We start from the raw sequence: 20,236 nt of genomic DNA, 5'->3' as shown, positions 1-20,236 counted from the left end.
AATTGACCCCCCCCCCCCCCCCCCCCCTGAGTCCTTAATATATAAGTCTTGTTGCAAATGTTATATTTTGTTGCTGCTGCTTTAAGTAAGCCTCAGCTAAAGTTGTTCCTCAACAATCAACATATGGTTCTTTCAATCTAATCGTAATATACTGGTCCATCATTTTTAGAGGTTTATGTTGCAGTATGTGATGATTCCTGCTATCAAAAATAAGATGTTGAATTTTCGGAAGAGCAAATTCTTTAAGTGGATGATTTTTTAATCTTCATTTGTTGTTTCTATTGAGAACTGAAACTTCGAAGTTTCATATAGACAACTTTTTGTTCGTTTTATGGCTACTTTGTAAGCGTATATGGGAAATACTAAAAGCATGCCTCAATCATGAAAAATGGATGCTTTGTAGAAAATGGAGAACAGAATAATAAAATAATAAATTTTCTAATAAATTAAAATTTTCAGCTTACGGCATCAATGAATGAGAGTATAATTTAAAATTTTCAGCTTACGGCATCAATGAATGAGCATCTAAATAAAGCTCAGGTAAATTTAACTGATAAAACACCCGCAATTACTTGAATCGGTCAGGCAAATTGTTCCCACATGAACTACACTTGAAGTTAGCTGAGATCTAGCTGAATGCAATGAACAAAATTTCAAGTAAATACACCTGAACTTGATCAGGTAATAATTTACCTGAACTGCAGTACAGGTGACTTTCAGGTGCTTTTAAACTTGAATTTCACCTAAACTTTCGATTACCTGAACACGGTTCAGGTAAATTTACCTCAATTTTTTTTAGAGTTTTAGAGTGTACTTCTTTGCTAAACATCTTTGTAAAAAGTGCTGCCCCAAAAAAGTTAAATATAGTCAGAAGATTTCTGAATCAAACTTTTATAGCAGTGCAGACTTTCGGTTATTCTTTTTTTACCACTCAAAAGAATTTTTTTTACTAAACAACTTCTGCAAAATTTAGGGCTTTAACTCTAAAATTTAGGGCTAAAAAATTTATGATGACAGGAAACGAAACAAACCAACTAAACAGGCTTTTCACACTAAACTATGAAATTACCAGGCGTTTTCTTGAGAATTAAAATATTGTTTTTTCTAGAAGAGCAGGTTTTTTCAGAAATTTGATTTCATTTTATTTTGTTTTTTTTTTCCTGGATAAAGATCCAAAACTATTGTCCAATAGAATTGATATTATAGTAAAACAGTCTTCTCACAAGTGCAAATATTGTGTAAATGTGCAACCTTTTTTAGATGGTCAACATTTTTTTCAAAAAATTTCTTTTTGACATCTGATCTACCGCTGTAGTATTCAAAATCGTTCTAGTCGATCAGTGAGTACCAAAAATTTTTGTTTGTATTTTCAAAAATAGGTCCCATTTTGTTTCACTTTTGGAATTTAGTTGATTATTTTTGTTTTTGTGATCAATGTTCCTCTTCTGTCCTTGAATTGTTCTAGATGCGGAAACCAATGATTTGACCCTTTCTTTTTAAAAAAATTTATCGGCTCTCATCACTTTAAACCCCTTTTCCTCATCAAAGCGTACTACAATTCTAGAAAATCTTGTTTAATTGAAGTGACCCATGTCATCAAGAGTTTCGCAGACTTCCATTGCATACCATTTGCAACCGTTTTTAGTCCGCAAAATTTCCCCTATAGTACTCCAATAGGGTATTGGAAACTGACTATTCTTATCAATATATATCAGGAAATGCAATTTTTGTTGTCAAAGCAGTTCAGCTGCATGTTCTGAATTTTTACCATCGGCGTAATGTATTAACTTCAAAAACAGTAGGAAAGAGCATGAAGTTTGATCTGAGAAAAAAATGCATAAATTACAAAACCATAAAAAAGAGCCATCGGGAGATAAAAGATACGATTCTGTGAAAGCTGATGGTCACATCGTTTTACAACAAAAATTGCATTTGCTATCTCCCTCAGATTTGTTTCATTTTTATTCTAATTTTTGCAAATTTCTCTTTGATCTGTCCTCATTGTCTTTCCTTTTATTTTTTTTACCAACAAAATAGAGACCAGCGATAGTAAAATTTCAATGAATATGCAGCTCAACAATTTGTTTGCTCGCGTTTTGGGGCTTCGTAGAGCATGCCAAACGTTGTTATTGCCCTTGCTCTCTGTATTCATGGGTTCACAGGTTTAAGCTAAAAACTACGCTCCACTTTATGAGAAAAACCTCATTCTTTTTATACGCGATGCATTAGATGTCCTGTCCTGACAAATTTTGTCTTTTCTTGATCTTCTTGATGAGGAGAGTAATTTTTTTGTACTGATTTCTTAAGAGTACTCTGTTTTTTTTTCATAAATTATTTGAAATTTTTGTTCCAAACTTTGTTTCTCAGCCATATTTATCTTATTCGCCAAAAAATTAAGGTCTAAAAATATATTGAATATTGTACCAAAGAGTCAAATCTAAAATGTTTCAACGGCCAATTGTGGAGTCTTCAAGTTGTATTTTTTGCACTTTTCATTGTGTGTTAGAACAGTCAAAAGAAAAGTTTCTTGACATCCGGATGCTGCGTTATGCCTAATTTATTTGAGCAGTTTACCTTTAGCCATTTCTTTCTCAAATCAGGACTATAGCCAATTGTAAAAAAAAATGCTGAATCATATTGGTTGAAAAAACTTTGTTGGCAGCATTTATTCGAGTTCTCAGCCCCATAGGGGTTTTTGGGTTTGGGGTTTTAAAATTTATTCCAAAGTGTTAAAAAACACTATCAGCACAAAATGAATGGCGCTGTCTTGCTTTGTCAACAATTCAAATTTGCTACAACTGAGCAAAAAAAGGTCAGACAGTTTTGGCAGCTAATGGTTTTAGTACACGGAATTTATCTATTTATACATATATGCTTTTTTTTGTAGCTTAAGTAACCTTGAAAAAACCCGGGTCAAAATCAAATGATTATCTTGTAAGATTCTGGACAAAAAATCGTTATCTTGCAAGATTCTGGCAGAGATCTTGCAAGATAACCATTTGATTTCAACTCGGGTTATTTTCAACTTTAATTAAGCATTGAGGCATATAACTGTTGGAGTACCAAGAATCCTTGATTTTTTGTATATATTTTCAAAAATTGGCTCTGTTTTGATTAATTTTGATCAATTTTTTTCCTTTTGTGATCGACGTTTTTTCGCTGCCCTTAAACTGTTCTAGATGCGGCGATTCAAAGACGTGGCCCTTTTCAATTTTCTATGCTTATCAGCTCTCATCACATTAGAGCCCTCTTCTTCATCAAAGCGTACTACCACAGAGGTGATTTTCTCAAAAACGTGTTTAATTTCAGTGACTCATCTCACTAGGAGATTCGCAAACTTTCATAGCATACCCTTTGGCATCAATTTTAGTCCTCAAAATTTCTCCTGTGGTACTCCAATTTGGTATTGAGAACTAATAATCTTTGGGTTGAGCCAGCCCGGGTCAAGCCAGCCTGGGTCGAGGAAAAATTGGAAAAATATGTAAGCTAAGCGATGAAAAAATGTTTATTTCATCACCGCAAGTTTGATACATAAATTTGCGGTTAAATGTGATGAAATTATGTAATTTCACCGCTATAGTAAATGGTGAACTTACGAAAAGTCACTGCTTTTCACCGCCCTCGCAAGGGTTCGAACCTCTCTCCTCCTGCATGCCATGTACTTCTTCTTCCACGGCGGCATCTCTCACTAACTTTTAGTACTTTTGTTTTGAATATCAATCAAATTCACTCTACTTTCTGTAAAACATGCGCGGTAAATTTTTGTAAGAATTGCGATTTTTAAAAAGATGTAAGACTCAGGGATAATTTTAAGGGGGGCTTAAATCTTACAATTCCTCCCCTACTCCACATTAATTTCACCGCTTTTACTGCTGATCTCACACAATTGTAAACACTTTTTTTCTCAGCGGTAAATTTAAGATGAAATGTAAGTTCATCACGTAATCATGTTATTTAACCGCTAGCAGGAGATAAGTTTTTTTACCGCATTTACCGCTTGATTTATTTAATTTTTCCGCATTCACCGCTTATCTTGCAAAATTTTGCGTTGAATGGCGGTACAACCTCGACCCGGGAGGAAGTGCAATTTTTGTGGTCAAATCTGTTCAGCTGCATGTTCAGAAAGTTTGCCATCGGCGTGATGTAATAAGTTGAAAAACAATAGGAACGATCATGAAGTTAGGTCTGAGAGAAAAAAGCATAAAATACAGAAACATAAAAACGATTCATCGCGAGATAACAGTTACGGCTCTAAGAAAACTGATGATCAACTGACCACTTTACTACGATAAATCTATTTGCTATTTCCCAGAGGTTTGTTTCTATAACTTTCTCATTTTTCTCTCAGAACTGACCTTATTCTCTTTCCTTTAGTTTCTTTATCAGCATGATGAAAACCAGCAATGGTAAAGTTTCGATGAACATGCAACCAGAGAGTTTTGCTTCGACAGTTGTGATTTTGGCTCGCTCGTTTTGGCCACATTTAATTTCGAGTTCAGAATAAGAAGAGTCCAGATTGGTCCTTTTATCATGAGCCGCCTAATCTCTTGCAGCAAACGTTTCACTATTTTTATTCTTACCTCATCAAAGTTGGGAGAATAAAAACAAACATTTTACATGTGGAAAAAACGCTGATGAAATGGGATTCATAAACTGTTGATCTGTTGTATTGATAATCAGCGTTATGTTAACCAAGTTAATTGTCAATTAAATTTTCATGTCACACGTTGTTGTCGATTGAGAGCTCTTCAAAGAATTGAGAGAGATCTTTGAAGAAATGGATCAAAATTTTGGTTTACAGGAAATTTAAACTTCGAGTTCGGACAGCTGTTCATTTATGTTTTGCGGCACAATACAATCAGATGTTAGATGTTCAAACAAGCTGCTAAATCAGTTTAAAAATACCTTAACTGGATAATGCCCCTGTGCATGAATCAAAACCTGTCAGCAATCTGCTCAAAGAAAAGGAGCGGCAAGTACTGGAATGGCAACCAGATTGTACCTATCTGAATCTGATTGAGCAATTTGGAAGTAAAAATTACTAAAACAGAGAAGTCGTTGGGAAAATTTGTAGAAATTGGACTCAGATATTGTTACTAACTTGTGATAACTATATACAAATCAGCAACTAGATGTTAAAAAAAGATAAAAGCGAAATAACCCGTAACCAGAGAACTGATTTGAGCTCAAAGTGATTTGTTATTTGATGTTCATGGTGCTTTTTAAAAATAGTTCTGGTGTGTGCAGCTTTGGAGATTTTGGTACCATAGCGTAGATTCAAAGAACAATTATAACGTTAATTCTTAGAATTAAAATTGACAAAGGCATCATCTAATCTAAAACTCAAGATTTATGTTTGACGCAGAATAGAAAAATCAACCAATTCTTGTTATCGCATTCTTTTACAGTTCTCATCACGGGCAGTTTTATTTTTCGTTCTCATTTGTAAATTAAAAACAGTGCAGTACATAAAATAAATTTAGGATAAAATAATTTAAGAAAATTGATGATATCTATATGGAAGGTGCCGGCTGAGAAGTGACTGCAGTGGCAATCTTTGTCAGTAGGGCGTCAACGCCAGAGCCTAAAAAGAAATAAGATCCCTAATAAATTCGGAGAAAATTGGGGAGCAAAATTAGGTATTTCAAGTCTTTACTCTTTCATAATACATGCAAAAGGAGTATTATGGCGTTGAAATTTAGTTTAACGCAAACTACTTCAGTTTTCTTTCCCAGCATTTATCGAAATTCTGATCCACACGCGCTTTCCACAGTTTTCACTACTTTAATAGTTTTGATTACAGAAAATGATGAACTGACATTTTACAGAAATTGGGATGACTTCCTTGTCAGCAATTTACACACAAAGTGAAATCAAGCGCCAATTTACCCGGACCTAACGGCAAGCCAATATCAGTACTGTGAACGTCTAATTGCAAGTCTTATATCAGTACTGATTCAGAGCTATGATTACGTCTACTTTTATACTTATAGCAGTGTAAATTCAAGTCTTAGTCACTTTCAAGTCTTTTGCTGAGAATTGCACTTAGATCTACACGTCTTGGCCAAGACATGCAATTAAACTTGAAAGTCTTAGACAATTCTAAAAAAGTCTCAAAACAAACCCAAAATTGTTCAGCAAAATGCCACAATTATCCAAGAAATTGACAAAAATAGGTCCAGAAAAGGCAAAAATTTTCCGAAGTAATTGAATAACCACACTGGCTTAAAATAACATACAATAAGACAGGTCCTGGGAGGCTGTAAGTGGCACAGTCCTACTCGTCCAACACTCCTCTTCGGGTTATTAAAATTTGAAAATTAATTTTTTTGTGGTCCGAGAATGGTCTATTTTTGGATTATTCTTTTTTTTTGACAGGAGAAATAATGAGAGTTTTTGAAGCCGGCTTTGTGAAGAAAACTCAAATACTCTCGCACTAGAGTCATATTATAGAACCTTAATGATAACTTCAATATAAAATTATGATATTAGATTTATCAAAAAATTGTATCGAAAAAAGCTTTCACTCAAATATTTTTCTGTCAAGCAAAATTTTTTTTATTTATTATTTTCGAGAGACCGAAAAAAGATCGAGCCGATGAAGTTTTTCGAAAAAAAATGTTTTAATTTTTTTTTCATGTTTACTCAGTGAAATCTATTTTCAGTGATTGTTTGTCAACACCAACGACTGATGGATAACACACGATGGGACTGAGGGTGAAAACACTTTTCTAGGAAATGAAAGCAAAATACCCGGGAACTTCAAAAACTCTTGACTGAGAATTGTAATTTCTTGGTTGTTTTGAATGTAAATAAAATTTGTAAATATATCCAACTGTAAATAATTTCAAAAACACGTTTCAAAAACTTTAACACATTTCCTAGAATTAGATGGATGTAAACAATGAGAAGTGTATATACTTTGTATGTCATTTTTTTCGATTGTTAATCAATTTTAAGTATACCTGACGATCAAAGCAAAAACATTCAATTTTCTAAATGAAATTAACTTTTAACCGACAATTCGTTTTCCTCTGCATCTATTGTCAGTGTTATCATTGTCATTTTAAACCTTCGCAGCTGTTTTTAAAGTAATTTTCCAACCTATATCTTCTTTTCGAGAAAAACTGATTTTGGAGCGTTTAATTTTTAACTGCTAAACATAATCGACTAAACGTCGGAAGAATTGCTCTCGAACGACTCGTGGGAGCTCTATTCAATTGCAGCCTGCTTCAATGGTGGGGGTTAAATGGGGCTAAGAAGGTCAATAGTGGGATTCAAATAACCAAATTAGAGGTTAACATATACCACTATTAAGATTTAAAGTGAAAATGGCACCAGATTCGGCGCACTTTTTTTTATTTTATTGTTAAATTGCCGCCAATTGAGTTCATCTGCTTAAAATTGTGATTGAGAGAGAATTTTAGATCACGCAAAACGCAAAAAGTCAGGGGGCGTAAAAGTCACTGGAAAAGTCAAAACGGTCAAGCAAAAATTTTCACCATCAGATACAACGTTATTTTCACCATCAGATTTAAAAATAGAGCTCAGCGAAAAAAGACAAATTATTAACATGTCTGGAACTTCCTGTTTTAAAGTCCATTATTATTGCACTTTTACCTCAGACTACAGATAAGTTTTTGAGTTTTCATGTAAATCAGAGCTTGTGCGAGATTGAAAAAAAATGTACTTTAAAACAACATTGTTTGAAAGAGAATTATTCAAGTTTCGGCAAAAATAAGTCGAAGTAGTTTTGAACATGTTTTCCAGTTCTGTTATACTCCAATTTTTTGATGTTGTTGTGATGCTATTGTTAGAGTTTTGGCCTTGCTGTTTCTAATCCATCGAATGCTCTTCAAAAAGTTGAGATTTCACATAAAACATCCTATAAACCCCAGAATACTAACCACGTCAGATCAAGAAAAACATTAAAATGTTGTAGTTTTCTGATTTTTTAGAAAAAAAATCTAATCTTCTGATCCAACATATGCATGATGATAATCGTTATTCAAATTTTCCTTATTATTCGTTTTAAAAGTGATGATTTAGTTTCATTTGAATTTTGATCTCATGAAACCCCTTTTCTCATTCTCGTGTTTAGAAGAAATGAAAAACGAAACAGGATGACTTCTAATTACATCATTAATTCAATACAGAATTATTTTAGAGTTTGTTAAAGAAAGTGTTAAGTTTTGTCTCTCTACCATTTTTGCTCTAAAGTATTTATTTTGAAACTCGTATTACCCGTTTGTGGATAAACGCTCGCTGCTTCAAGCTTTTAGCAGCAAAGTACCAATTAGACAGGAAATTATTTGTGTTAATTTTTAGGTCTAAATGAAACACGAACAGATATGTTTTCAAATTTTAAAAAAAAAACATTATGAGACGTCAATGAGAGTCTCCGCCTTATCAAGTTTCCACCAAAACATTTTTGTCTTTTTGTATTTTGTAATCTTTAATACAAAAACATGACGTCTTCCTCAAAATTGATTTCGAAAACCAAGATAAATTAAAACCATCAATGGACGATTTTGGTTTATTTTAAATTTTTCAATTTATTTTTCATTTCTTTGCCTATTTTTCTGTTTTCGAGTTACATTTTCGGGTTTCCATTTTTCCACAATGGCAAATTGCACGCCAGTGAAATAAGCTAACCATTCTCCCACAATCTTTGACATTTTCAGCTTTCCGTTAAAAGATTTGAAGTACATATCTTTTTGAAACTGCATTCAAAATTAGTACAAATTAATTACCAAGAAAAAAGTTGGCGTCAGATATATATTCTCCCATTTTTGGGAACAATATTTTGGAACAATATTAAGGAGCCTGTGCCATTATAGGCTCCCAGCTTAGTTAACCAAATTACGTGCTTGCGAATGGAAAGATTTATCCATGATAGATTTAAGATCCAGCTAGATTTTTGCAAGATTGTTGTGACTAGAGGCGAAGCAAATTTAATCCTTCACAAAAACTATAATTTAAAAATTGGATTGTTTTTGTTTGTGTTCCCCGGCCTAGTGAGAGCATTAAATATTTCCAACATTCCGACAAATGCTAAGAAATTTTGCTCAAGTAATCCCAGGTTGAGGTACCATCCGGAAGTGACCTCAGATCAGACCCTGCCAGACAAAAGTAACCTCTGATCAGACCATCCCAGATCAAAGTATCCTCTGATCAGACTATTGTGCGGTCGAAACATCGTGCGCGCTAGAAAAGCGCTCAAAATCAAAACTGTCTCTGATCAGACCTTTCCAGACGGATAGAATCTCTAATCAGACCAAAATGAGACCATTGTTCAGACGATTCCGCGACCATGGCCCAGACCAAACCCAGACAATCTTCCAGACGATTGTGCGCTCAAAATCACTTCTGATCATATTATTGTGCGCTGAAAGTCACTCCTCATCAGACTATTGTCCGCTAGAGATCATCTCTGACTCAATTGCGCTCAAAATAGTCTGATCAGTGAACGGTTTTCACTATGAACGAATTTTATTATTATATATTCATTTCATAAAATTTTAGGTTTGCATTATTAAATTCATCTAAAGGAAAGACCATTCACAAACTATTATTGCTAAAGAAAAGATAACCCACTGCTGAGAAGAAATTTATTTAGTATACATTAATGCACATTTCGAACTCAATGGATGAATTTAGACAGCTTTCCATATAAAACGTCGTATTCTACAGTTTTCAAAAAAATTCCTTACAAAGGCAATGGCATGTTCAATCAGCTGGACTTCTTTGGTTCTGATCAAAGCCATCAGACTCTAGATGTTTCTGCAATCAGAATGCTGCTTTTTGGTTGCCTCTTGACAGAGCCAACATCTTTCGGTAAATAATAATCAGAAAAATTTCTGCTCGAAAAGGTCTCTGATCAGACGATTCCCATCGTGAAGTGACCTCTGTGATATCCCTGACTGTAGCGATGCAATTCGTGCCACATATCCACTTAGAATTAGTTGAATGGATTCGAGGTGCGAATCCAAGTTTTACTGAGTTGCGGGATTACCACTTTTAGATTTACTTAGCAATCGTGCTGCGTTTGCAGACAAAATTAGTGAGATTGGAATTCCTCCTCAAATCCGATAGGATCGCGATTATTGCAAAACAGAGTAGATTGAATGCAACTGAATTCAGTAATAAGATTCTAGTGAATGAATAAATAGTCAAAATGGGGGATGTGAACAATCTGAAATATTGACATTTTAGTCGGCGGTAAATTACTTGTAGGTGAACTATGACTTATAGTCTAACAAGGGCAAACATAAAATAACTTAGTACAACTTAATAAACATGAACTTAATATGGTACAACCGTACCACATATCCTTGGCTCGAGCAAAATTTTAAACTGTAACAGTGTAAAATTTATGATAATATTAACATATGTACTGGTTATTATAAATAATAAGAAATGTGAGCAACAACAGATAAGTGACGAAGGAACCGTGGAAAGGAGGTTCAAATGCAGGAGAAAACTAAATCAATGCAAACTTTCAACAATTACGGTAAAATATATGCATGCAATATAAATTAAAACACAATCGCGATGCAAATCCCGCAAAATTAATAACGTAGAAGATATGGTTATATGAGCAACATCAATTGTAACTAAAGTATATTTAACACGAACACGGTTAGTTAGTGAAAATAAACACGAAATTTATGGAAAAGTTACACGATTCCATATTTAAATGAACAATTACAGAATTGAAATTTGAACATTTTAACAAATTTAGTCTAAAAGTTTTAATTCAAATTTGGTTTTCTGCGTCAAAGACGCTCATACTAATTTCTCTTGCATAGTCCTCATATTCGTAGTTCTCAGGAGACCATGTTCCGACTGGAGGAGGTGCAGGAGGGCTCACTACTCGCAGCTCGTAATATGTATCAGGAACAGGGGGCTGTGCTGCTTCTTCCTGAATGATGGTCTCTATAACTGGATTCGTTGGTTTTTGTTTCTTAGAAGCAGGAGCGGCCGAATCGTCACTTATTGAGCACACCGACTTCTCAAATCCGAAGTAATCTGGAGCGCGGCGAGTACGTTTATTTCGAGAGGTTGAAGGGGAAGCAACAGATGATGTCACTGAAGAGGCAGCAACAGACGAGGCATTGGATGTGTTCAAAGTTGCGGACGTATTTCGAGAACGCTTTCCCCCTGCTTGGGGCTTTCGAGGTTTTCGAGACGCCAATGCCTTGGAGATTTTGGTGTTTGCTGAGGAGACTCACGATGCTGCATCAGATTGGGTTGGTCGATGGCGGATTTTAATCTCTCCGCGAAATTTCTTCTTTAATTCTTTTGTATGTTGAGAAATCTTTTCCTCCGTGGTTTTCTCATATGGAAGTGGTCGTCGTTTGGCGTATTCCCAAAGATCTGTATTTCGTTCGGCGCGGGTGCCGAATTTGGCAATATCACTGTTTCTGACACAGACTTCGGGTACTCCTGGTTCCTTAATAACTCTAGTGGTATCAGATGTGCGGACAACTGTACTACCCGGGGCCAGGGTTTCCCTTAATCCGCGAAGGTCCCGTTTGGAGCGCTTTGTGACTTTTCGAGCCAGTTCAAGATCCAGTGACTGCTCTGTCCGTGGAATAGGATTGTTCAGTTTGGGATGCAAGATAAAACGGGAGATAGATTTATTGTGATCCCCATTATAGCGGCGTCTCGCGTCTACCTGTGCTTTCTGCATCGCCTCTTCGATCAATATATCGCTCCGATCCCCCGTCACCCATCCATTTTTGTCGAAGTAATCCTCAACAGGGACGGTATCGGCATCTAAATAGTGGTGAAGAATGTTTTCATATGATAGATTAGATGATTTGGGTATTGTACTTATATTACTTAGTGGTGTGTTTGGCTTTCTTCCAAAATGTGCTTGGAAAGGTGTTACGTTTGTTGTCTTTTGTTAAAATATTTGTAATTGATATATTATTGACTTTATTGCTGCTTTAATTGTGAATGTTTTATTTCTATTGTCTAATTTCATGCAGCTTAAGCGTCTTTTAATAGTTTGTATCAAACGCTCCACTAATCCTATAGCTCTATGATCGTTTGCAGGGGCAGTGAGTATGTTAATATTATGTTGTTTACAAAAATTTTTAACTTTATAACCTATTAGACAACGTGCTTGATCTAATCTAAAATTTCGGGGAACACCGTGGATTTGAATGTAGTCGTCTAAAAATTTAAGAACATTTGGTCCATTAGCTTTGTCAAATACTTCTACAGTGGGATATTTAGAAAAACGATCAATACATGCAAGGAAATAAATATCTTGATCTTTTTCTTTTGTGATAGGTCCTCCAAAATCAATTTGTATTTCTTCATTAGGCTCTGTACAATGTAGTAAAGGTTTCCATTTAGACGCCGGAACAACGGGCTTAAGATTCTTACCAATATCAGTACAAGGCTTGCACTGAGCCGCTTTGTTCAATATTTCTCGGCGCATATACGGCCAGAACGCGTTTTGCCCGAGCGTTATCATGCCCCAACTTCCCGGATGTGTTAAGTGGAGGCTTTCCAAGACAGCGTCCTGAATGGAGTGTGGAATTGCTACTCGTTCGTCCACGCAAACACAGCCCGAGCGGACATGTAGGTCTCTCCAGTAGGAGAACAGGTAAGGATTCACTTCCTTGCACCTTTGAGGATTGTTTTTAAGAATGCAGTTAGGTACTTCCTTCAGGACTGCATCCTTACTGGTGAGAACCGCCAAGAAGCCCTTCGTGAAGAGTTGCGTGAGGTTGTTCTCGAAGAACTCTTCTTTTGACAGGTCCAAGTTTGGGGAAGTTTGGCCTTGATTGGACGATCTGGTAGTATTCACTGCGGAATTAGGGGTAGACTGAAACGTGCTCCGACTGTGTGTAGGGGGACTTTGCGGGTTATATGCTGAGCTGCTCATCATGTGATTGTGGATTGAATGGATATGAGATGTATTTGACTGAGTATTGAGATGTGTTTGGATTTGAATTGGCGTTGTACTAGTAGTAGAATGAGACTGGATTTGTGCTGCGTTTGCAGAGTTTTCAAGAAGCAACTGAGTGGTATTACGATTAATGGAAGAAAGCAATTTGGAATAGTTTGTTGTGCGAGGATGCGAGGCACGTGTGGAATGTGTGTGAGTGACGCTGTTAAAGTGCTGTGATTGACAAGTTTGTGGTGTGGTATTTACATAAATTGCAGCAATAGCGTTGCGAATGCGGGTAATTGTTGCTACCGCAAATTCCTCGTCATATTTGTTTGTAACTTTTGCTTCTTGATTTGGTTGGCGAGAAATATAATCTACCAGCCCCATTTTTGCACCAGGTATATGCTCAAAAAATGAAAAGGTAAAAGACAATCGATCCAGCGTGTTAATCTACTATTATAAGGTTTATTAGACCTATGTTCTTTCATAATTGAAAGTAATGCTCGATGATCAGTGATAATTGTGAATGATTTGCCAAATAAATAATATTTAATATATTCTACAGACCGCACTACGCCTAACAATTCTAATTCATTAATGCTATAGCGTTCCTCATTAGAGTTGAGGAAACGAGACGCGAATGCAACTGTATGCCAGCCCGTAGGCGAACGTTGTTCTAATGCTGCTCCTAATCCCGCTCTTGAAGCATCGCATTTGATCTGCGTTTCCAAGTGATGATTATAATGTGTATTTTCTGTGGCCTTTGCTATTTTATCTTTAATTGCTTGAAAGTGTGTGTCATGTTCAGTGTTCCAAATGAATGTTGTGTTCTTTTTTAAAAATGGACGAAGGGGATGGCACAATTGAGATAATTTAGGGATGAATTTTCCTAGATAATGAACAGAACCTAAGAAAGATCGAAGTTGTTTTAAGTTTTTAGGTGCTGATAAGGAAGCAATTGCCGCTGTTTTTGACTCAAGTGGAGCTATTCCTGATTGACTAAACTTATGTCCTAGCCATTCAATTTCTGTTTTTGCAAAATGACATTTAGGTAAGTTTATCCGTAAATTATCCTCATCCATCTAATCTCTTTAAACATTTATAGACGAGTTTTAAGTGGTCTTATTTAGAACCACGGCTAACTACTATAATGTCATCCAGAAAACAAAAAGTATTTTGAAGTCCGACTAAACTGTAATCCATCACTTTTTGGAAAGCTGCTGGCATATCAGTTAAACCGTAAAAACCAGTAATAAAGCGGTATGTTCCAGTTCTCTCACCGCTAATAATATAAAAGTTACAGTGTTGAGTCGTTTCCGGATCTAATTTAAGTTGACTGTATGCGTACTTCAAATCCAATGTTGAATAATATGCTGTTTCTTGTGATGCGGATGTATTCAAATTCTGTTGAATTGTGTCGATCAAATTGTAAGTATTTGGCATTTGATATTTGTTTTTAGGAATAGATTTATTTAAAATTTTGGAATCTAAAGCTAATTTAACAGTTTTATCTCTTTTAACTGTAATTACTATAGGTGAAATAAAATTTTTGTCTGAGCAACTGTTTAATTTTATGATGTGTTTTTCGTCAAGTAACTTTTTAAGTTCTATATTAACTAGTGGTTGTAAGTTATTTGGGACTCGTCGTCCTTTTTGATGTGTAGGTGTAAATTCATTATGAAATGTTGACTTTACTGAATGTTTTAAGGATTTACCGACACGGATGATGAGATCTGGAAAATCAAAAGAGATCTGCCTCTTGATTGGACATTGATTTTGATCAATATTTGCAACTTGTGTCAATTGTATAACAGAAAAGCCTAGCTTTGGAAAGAGATCTCGTCCAATGATGGGTCGGTGACCGTCTTCCACTAGTTACATCAACGCCCGTGGCTATCCAGTCATTACACTTTATTGATGTATTGATCACACCAACAATCTTGATTATACCATTAGAAAAAGTTTTCAGATCATGTATTTCGGGTAACTGTACCCAATAGCTTTCGTTGCATTCGGACACCACTGTGTCCGCCAGACTTTTATTCACAATAGTACATACGCTTCCCAAATCCACCAATGCTTTTGTGCTTGTATTGCCAACACAAATGACTAAATTTACGGGTTCTAACTCACGAGTGTTGGTTTTGATGGAAATTGCAGCTACACAGTTATCGTTGTAATCATCGTAGTCGGAGTCGTAATTGGCATCGTAGATGCTCTTTTGCTGCAGTAGTCTGCTGATATTGTTAACTTGTTCGGCCGCCGTTGCTGAAGTACCTACTGTGGCCGCCTCAGAAACCGAGTCATCTACATAATTTGCTCTAGGTTTTGGTTTACTGGGTTGTTTTGATTTGCGGCAAACTTTTGCAAAGTGGTTAGCAATTCCACAATTTTTACAAGTTTTTCCACGGGCAGGATAGTTTTGTCTATGAGAAGAAGTCCAGCCATAGCCACAATTTGGGCAAATCGTAGGTTTGACAAACTGGTTTGTCGGTGCTCGGGATCTATTCCACGATCCCTGAACATTATTTATTGATTGACTTGAAATTTCATTTGTGGTGGTGGGAGTTGGAGTTCCAGAAATTTTCAATTGGTTTTGTATTCTCATTTCAATTTCATCGCAACCTCAAGAGCTTTTTTAGCCGTCCATGTTTCTTTGAGTAGCTCCCGTTGGCTCCCGCCATCTTGCATATTAGCTATAAAGACATCCCGAATGATCGACTCCTCGTGACTTCCTAGATCGCAGTTTAGAGACAACTCTCGACAGGTTCTCCTTTCATTTGTTTTCTAGTGAGAAATGTGTATCGATCAAATGTGATATTTCTTTGTTTAGTGAACACCCTATCAAGGCATTCCCAAAGAACTTTTGTTGTTACTCTATCGATCTGAATACTCGGTTCTTGGGAACCAAATGTTCGTCTCCCTTCCATTCCCAAGCTAAGGTATGTTAGAGAGACTGCTTTGCTATCACAATATTTCCAAGGTTTTTCTCCACACAGTATGCCAACAAGTTCTATTTTCTGCAACGATTGAGCCACGAATTTTTGAGCTGTTCATTTCTGGTACGTCGATCGCGTTCACTTTGAGCTGTGCTATTTTCGACATCATCCTCGTAAATAGGTTCTGGGGGTAGAGTAACCTTGTCCGGAGGATCATCAAGGAGAATGTCAATTGAAATGCCTTCTTTCATCATGATAGCCAATTTTAGCATGATCTGCCATCTATCCCATCGTAGTGGAGGTTCAAGTGTTGACTTTTCCCAAAAGGGCGCGATCCCAAGAAGTGCACGTTCTTTGGTTGCTGACTGCGCCATGTGATATCCCTGACTGTAGAGATGCAATTCTTGTCACAAATCCACTTAGAATTAGTTGAATGGATTCGAGGTGCGAATCCAAGTTTTACTGAGTTGTTGGATTACCACTTTTAGATTTACTTAGCAATCGTGCTGCGATTGCAGACAAAATTAGTGAGAGTGGAATTCCTCTTCAATTCCGATAGGATCGTGATTAGTGCAAAACAGAGTAGATTGAATGCAACTGAATTCAGTAATAAGATTCTAGTGAATGAATAAATAGTCAAAGTGGGAGATGTGAACAATCTGAAATATTGACTTTTTAGTCGGCGGTAAAATACTTGTAGGTAAACTATGACTTATAGTCTAACAAGGGCAAACATAAAATAGTTTAGTACAACTTAATAAACATGAACTTAATATGGTACAACCGTATTACAACCTCTAATCATCCATCCTCAGACCGAAATGACCTCTGATCATACCATCCCCAGACCGAAGTGACCTCTGATCATATCATCCCCAGACCGAAGTGACCTCTGATCATACCATCCCCAGGCCGAAGTGACCTCTAATCCTACCATCCCCAGACCGAAATGACCTCTAATCATACCACCCCCAGACCGAAGTGACCTCTGATCATACTATTGTGCGCTATAACCAAATCCCAGACCCTGTAATTTTGCTCTGGGAACACACCGTGTGCGTTGGACTTGGTCTGATCAGAGGTCACTTCCGGATGGCACCTCAACCTGGGATGGTACGTGCTCTGTAACCAAGGGTGCATAAGCCGGTTTCTTTTTGAATATTTTGTCTATTAACCTGTTTGTTGATCGAAGTGTGTGACGTCACTACATCCCTTGGTTCGGGCCCATGATTCAAGCTGTTCCTCTTTCAGAGAAGCCATCTCTCCCGGCACCTCATCACACACTACCAGATACTTGCGACCTAAATGAAATTTTTACCTAAAATCTCCGCAAAACGTCTTGATTGTTTTGAAATAGTTGTAAATGTTTTGAGCGATTATCTTTGTGCCGATTCAACCTGTATGTTTCAGCATTTTCCCGCGGAAAGGTTTCACTTTGTTTATTTATCAGGGAAATCAAGAAGACGCATGAATCTAACAAGGAAGCCCGATGAATGGACGCGGTGGACGCGGTAGCAAAATTAGGATCCCTTCTGCAAAAACACGTACGATTTACGAATAATGTATTAATCGTACTGTAAGAAGGAAATTAGAGAAAATCATACCGCAAAAATACACACAAATGAATTGAAATGGAAAGCCAGAAAACTTTTTGCGATAGACTAAGACTCCTTGTAGCGGCAGCTCTCCCACTTATGACAAAGAAAATTTTACATCGCCCAGTTCCTTTCGGCGATTTAAAATCTGTCCATATATTACGTTTTTACAGCTGATCTTTCTGAAAAATATTTTCAGCTATATCGTAGATACCACTGCAAGACAAATCCAGTTTATGACTATTTACTAATCTTAGTTTTGTCAAGATCAAAAAAGGTTGTGTTTATTACAGACAAAGCAAAACGGGATCTCTTTATGTATACCAGTTTAATCCGATAAGAAAACTGATCAAGGACACAGCTATATGTCTAAGACTTGTATACAAAGAAATAATTAAAATCAAACTTACGTTGTGTTTAGCACTTGTACTCACGAGTCGAATAACCAGCAGCTTGGGTTGCAACAATCAAATTGCAGTTCAAGCAATAAGTTGACATAAGACACATTAACAGATGGATTACTGTTAAAGAACAAATTTCTGTACAAAACACAGTAACGCAGTGTTACGCAACTTCATATCAAATCAACATTCAAAATTATAAATTTTCTGCTTTTTATATGGTAGTCTTCAAGCTCTTTTTATACTATAATTTTATGTTGCGCAAATCAATTCTCGACCATTGGCTGTGTTATATCTTTTATTACTGAATAGTTTAGGATTCGCGGTGCGAATGCTTTGTCTTAAGAATTGAGTAGCAAGTGCTGGCCAAATACACAATTACTTGTGTATCGTGAATTATGTTTATTGGGAACGCGACGCATCGTGAATTATGTTTATTGGAAACGCGACGCGGATCCACTGCTAAGATTAACTTAGGATTATGAAGAGCGTTTTCAGGGTAACTTGAATTCAGATTGACTAACTGAGATTATGATTACTAATAATAAACTGATATGAAAAAAATATGAAATAATTTAGTAGACTAACGGGAATATTAATATAGGTGAATAAATAGAAGTCATAACTTTTAGTTTAAAAACACATGATATAATTATAGATATAGAGGGTAAATAATTTAGTACACATAAAGGTTTCGATATATATTTAGGTATCCATATGTATCATATTTCCCTCGTGACAAAAAAAATTTTAATGTATTTACAATTTTTTAGTATCAACACAAAGCATGAAATTGAATGAGATGAACATAACTTAACTCAAAATGTAGAGGTACTACTATTGTGAAATAATTGTGTAAATGTAAGGCGAATACGCGTCATAATTTAGCATGTGAAGTGAATACATTGTACTGAATAATTTAAATGCACACACAGAAATAAATGGACTCGCAGGGCGAATACTGAAAGAAATTAAAGGCTGACAAATGAAGATGAACTGTAATGAATTAAAAGTAAAATTAACATTAGATTTGGATTAGCAGAGAGGAAACAAGACTAAATAAATGAATGTAGTTTAAAACAGTTTTGCTAAGTTTTTGGATTTAAATTTCATTTTCGGCATCCCAAACCGACATTTCTCGTTCTTGCTCATATTCAAAATATCGAACTCTGGGGTCCGGTGGTGAAACTAGTCCAATTGTAAGTCGGGTCGGGGAGGTGACGGGATTCTAGATTGTTCCGCCGTTTGTATGAGGGTTACCACCGAATCTGACTGTTTTGGTCGTTTCTTGTCTTTTTTATTCTTGCGCTTCTTTGGTTGAGCAGAACTTGTTGAAGCCAAAGAACTTGTAGAAAGAAATGTCGGCATCTGTGAAGCCATAGAATTGGGGTCGATTGCGCTTGCGGCCTTTTGTTTGGTCATCCTGTGTCTGTGCGGAGTGTACTTGTGATGCAGGTGTAGGTGGGGCCGGTACAACCGAAATGAGGGGCTGGTTTTGAGTTGATACGTCTTCTTGGATATCAGCTGTGGGGACATTAAGGCGTCTTTTGGATTGTGGTTTATTCGGCTTGCGGACCGTTAGTGCACGCGATACGTTAGAATTCACAGAGGATACTACTGATGCAGTATCAAGTTGGCGATGTCTGATTTTGATTTCGCCCCTCTTCTGTTTCTTAAGATCGTTACTATGCTTCGCGATCTTAAATTCTGTGGTTTTTTCGTAAGGGGCAGGGAGTCGCTGGGCATATACCCACAAGTTGGTGGATCTTTCTGCTTTAGTCCCAAATTTTGCGAGATCACTATCTCGGACTTTCACTGGGGTTCTGCCAGGCTCATTGATTATCGTCGTTGTTGGTGACGACTTAGTGACGAAGGATCCAGGCTTTAGCACTTCGTACAGACCCGCCAGTTGTCTTTTTGTTCGTTTCTTTTGTGGTAATTTTCGAGCCAGTTTGACATTAAGGGACTGTTCTGTCCTGGGGATAGGGTCTGTGATCTGCGGATGAGTTATAAAACGGGACTCTTTAATGTCGGACTCCCGATAGCGTTGTCCTGCGTCTAAGGAGACCTGGCACATCTTCTGCTCAATCTCAATGTCACTTCTGTTGGCTCTGATCCATCCATTTTCGTCCAGCAAATCCTCCGCAGAAACTGTCTCAGCATCTAAATAGTGATTAACAATTTTTTCATAAGTTAGATTTTGACTTGATGGAAGTGTGCTAATATTCCGTAAAGGAGTATTTGCAGGGCGACCGAAATGAGCTTCAAAAGGTGTTATCTTTGTTGTTTTCTGCTTAGTTAATCGTAGATCAGAGACTATTTGTTTTATTGCTTTAGCTGTGGAAAATGTATCTTTATTTTCGGCTTTCATGCAAGCTAAACGTCTTTTAA

At 36.5% G+C, this 20,236-nt stretch overlaps 2 protein-coding genes and 1 long non-coding RNA gene across 3 annotated transcripts in view; 2 read left to right on the top strand and 1 right to left on the bottom strand.

Annotated features, from left to right (window-relative positions):
- LOC142352304 (uncharacterized) overlaps positions 1-20,236 on the top strand; it is a 317,257-nt gene that overhangs the window by 229,530 nt on the left and 67,491 nt on the right. The gene's annotated exons all lie outside the window — the stretch shown is intronic.
- Positions 1-20,236, top strand: part of LOC142351517 (uncharacterized) — a 225,337-nt gene that overhangs the window by 156,953 nt on the left and 48,148 nt on the right. The gene's annotated exons all lie outside the window — the stretch shown is intronic.
- Positions 5,461-17,466, bottom strand: LOC142351962 (uncharacterized). The gene is made up of 2 exons (XR_012760985.1): positions 17,025-17,466; positions 5,461-5,584 (listed from the first exon to the last, which is right to left on the bottom strand). It is a non-coding gene; the product is annotated as an uncharacterized LOC142351962 (long non-coding RNA).

Source organism: Convolutriloba macropyga, chromosome 13 (genome assembly GCF_964194025.1).
Source record: "Convolutriloba macropyga chromosome 13, txConMacr16.3, whole genome shotgun sequence".
Lineage (NCBI taxonomy): Eukaryota > Metazoa > Xenacoelomorpha > Acoela > Convolutidae > Convolutriloba > Convolutriloba macropyga.
The sequence above is the reverse complement of the archived record's forward strand: the minus strand, read 5'-3'. Positions and strand labels throughout refer to the sequence as shown.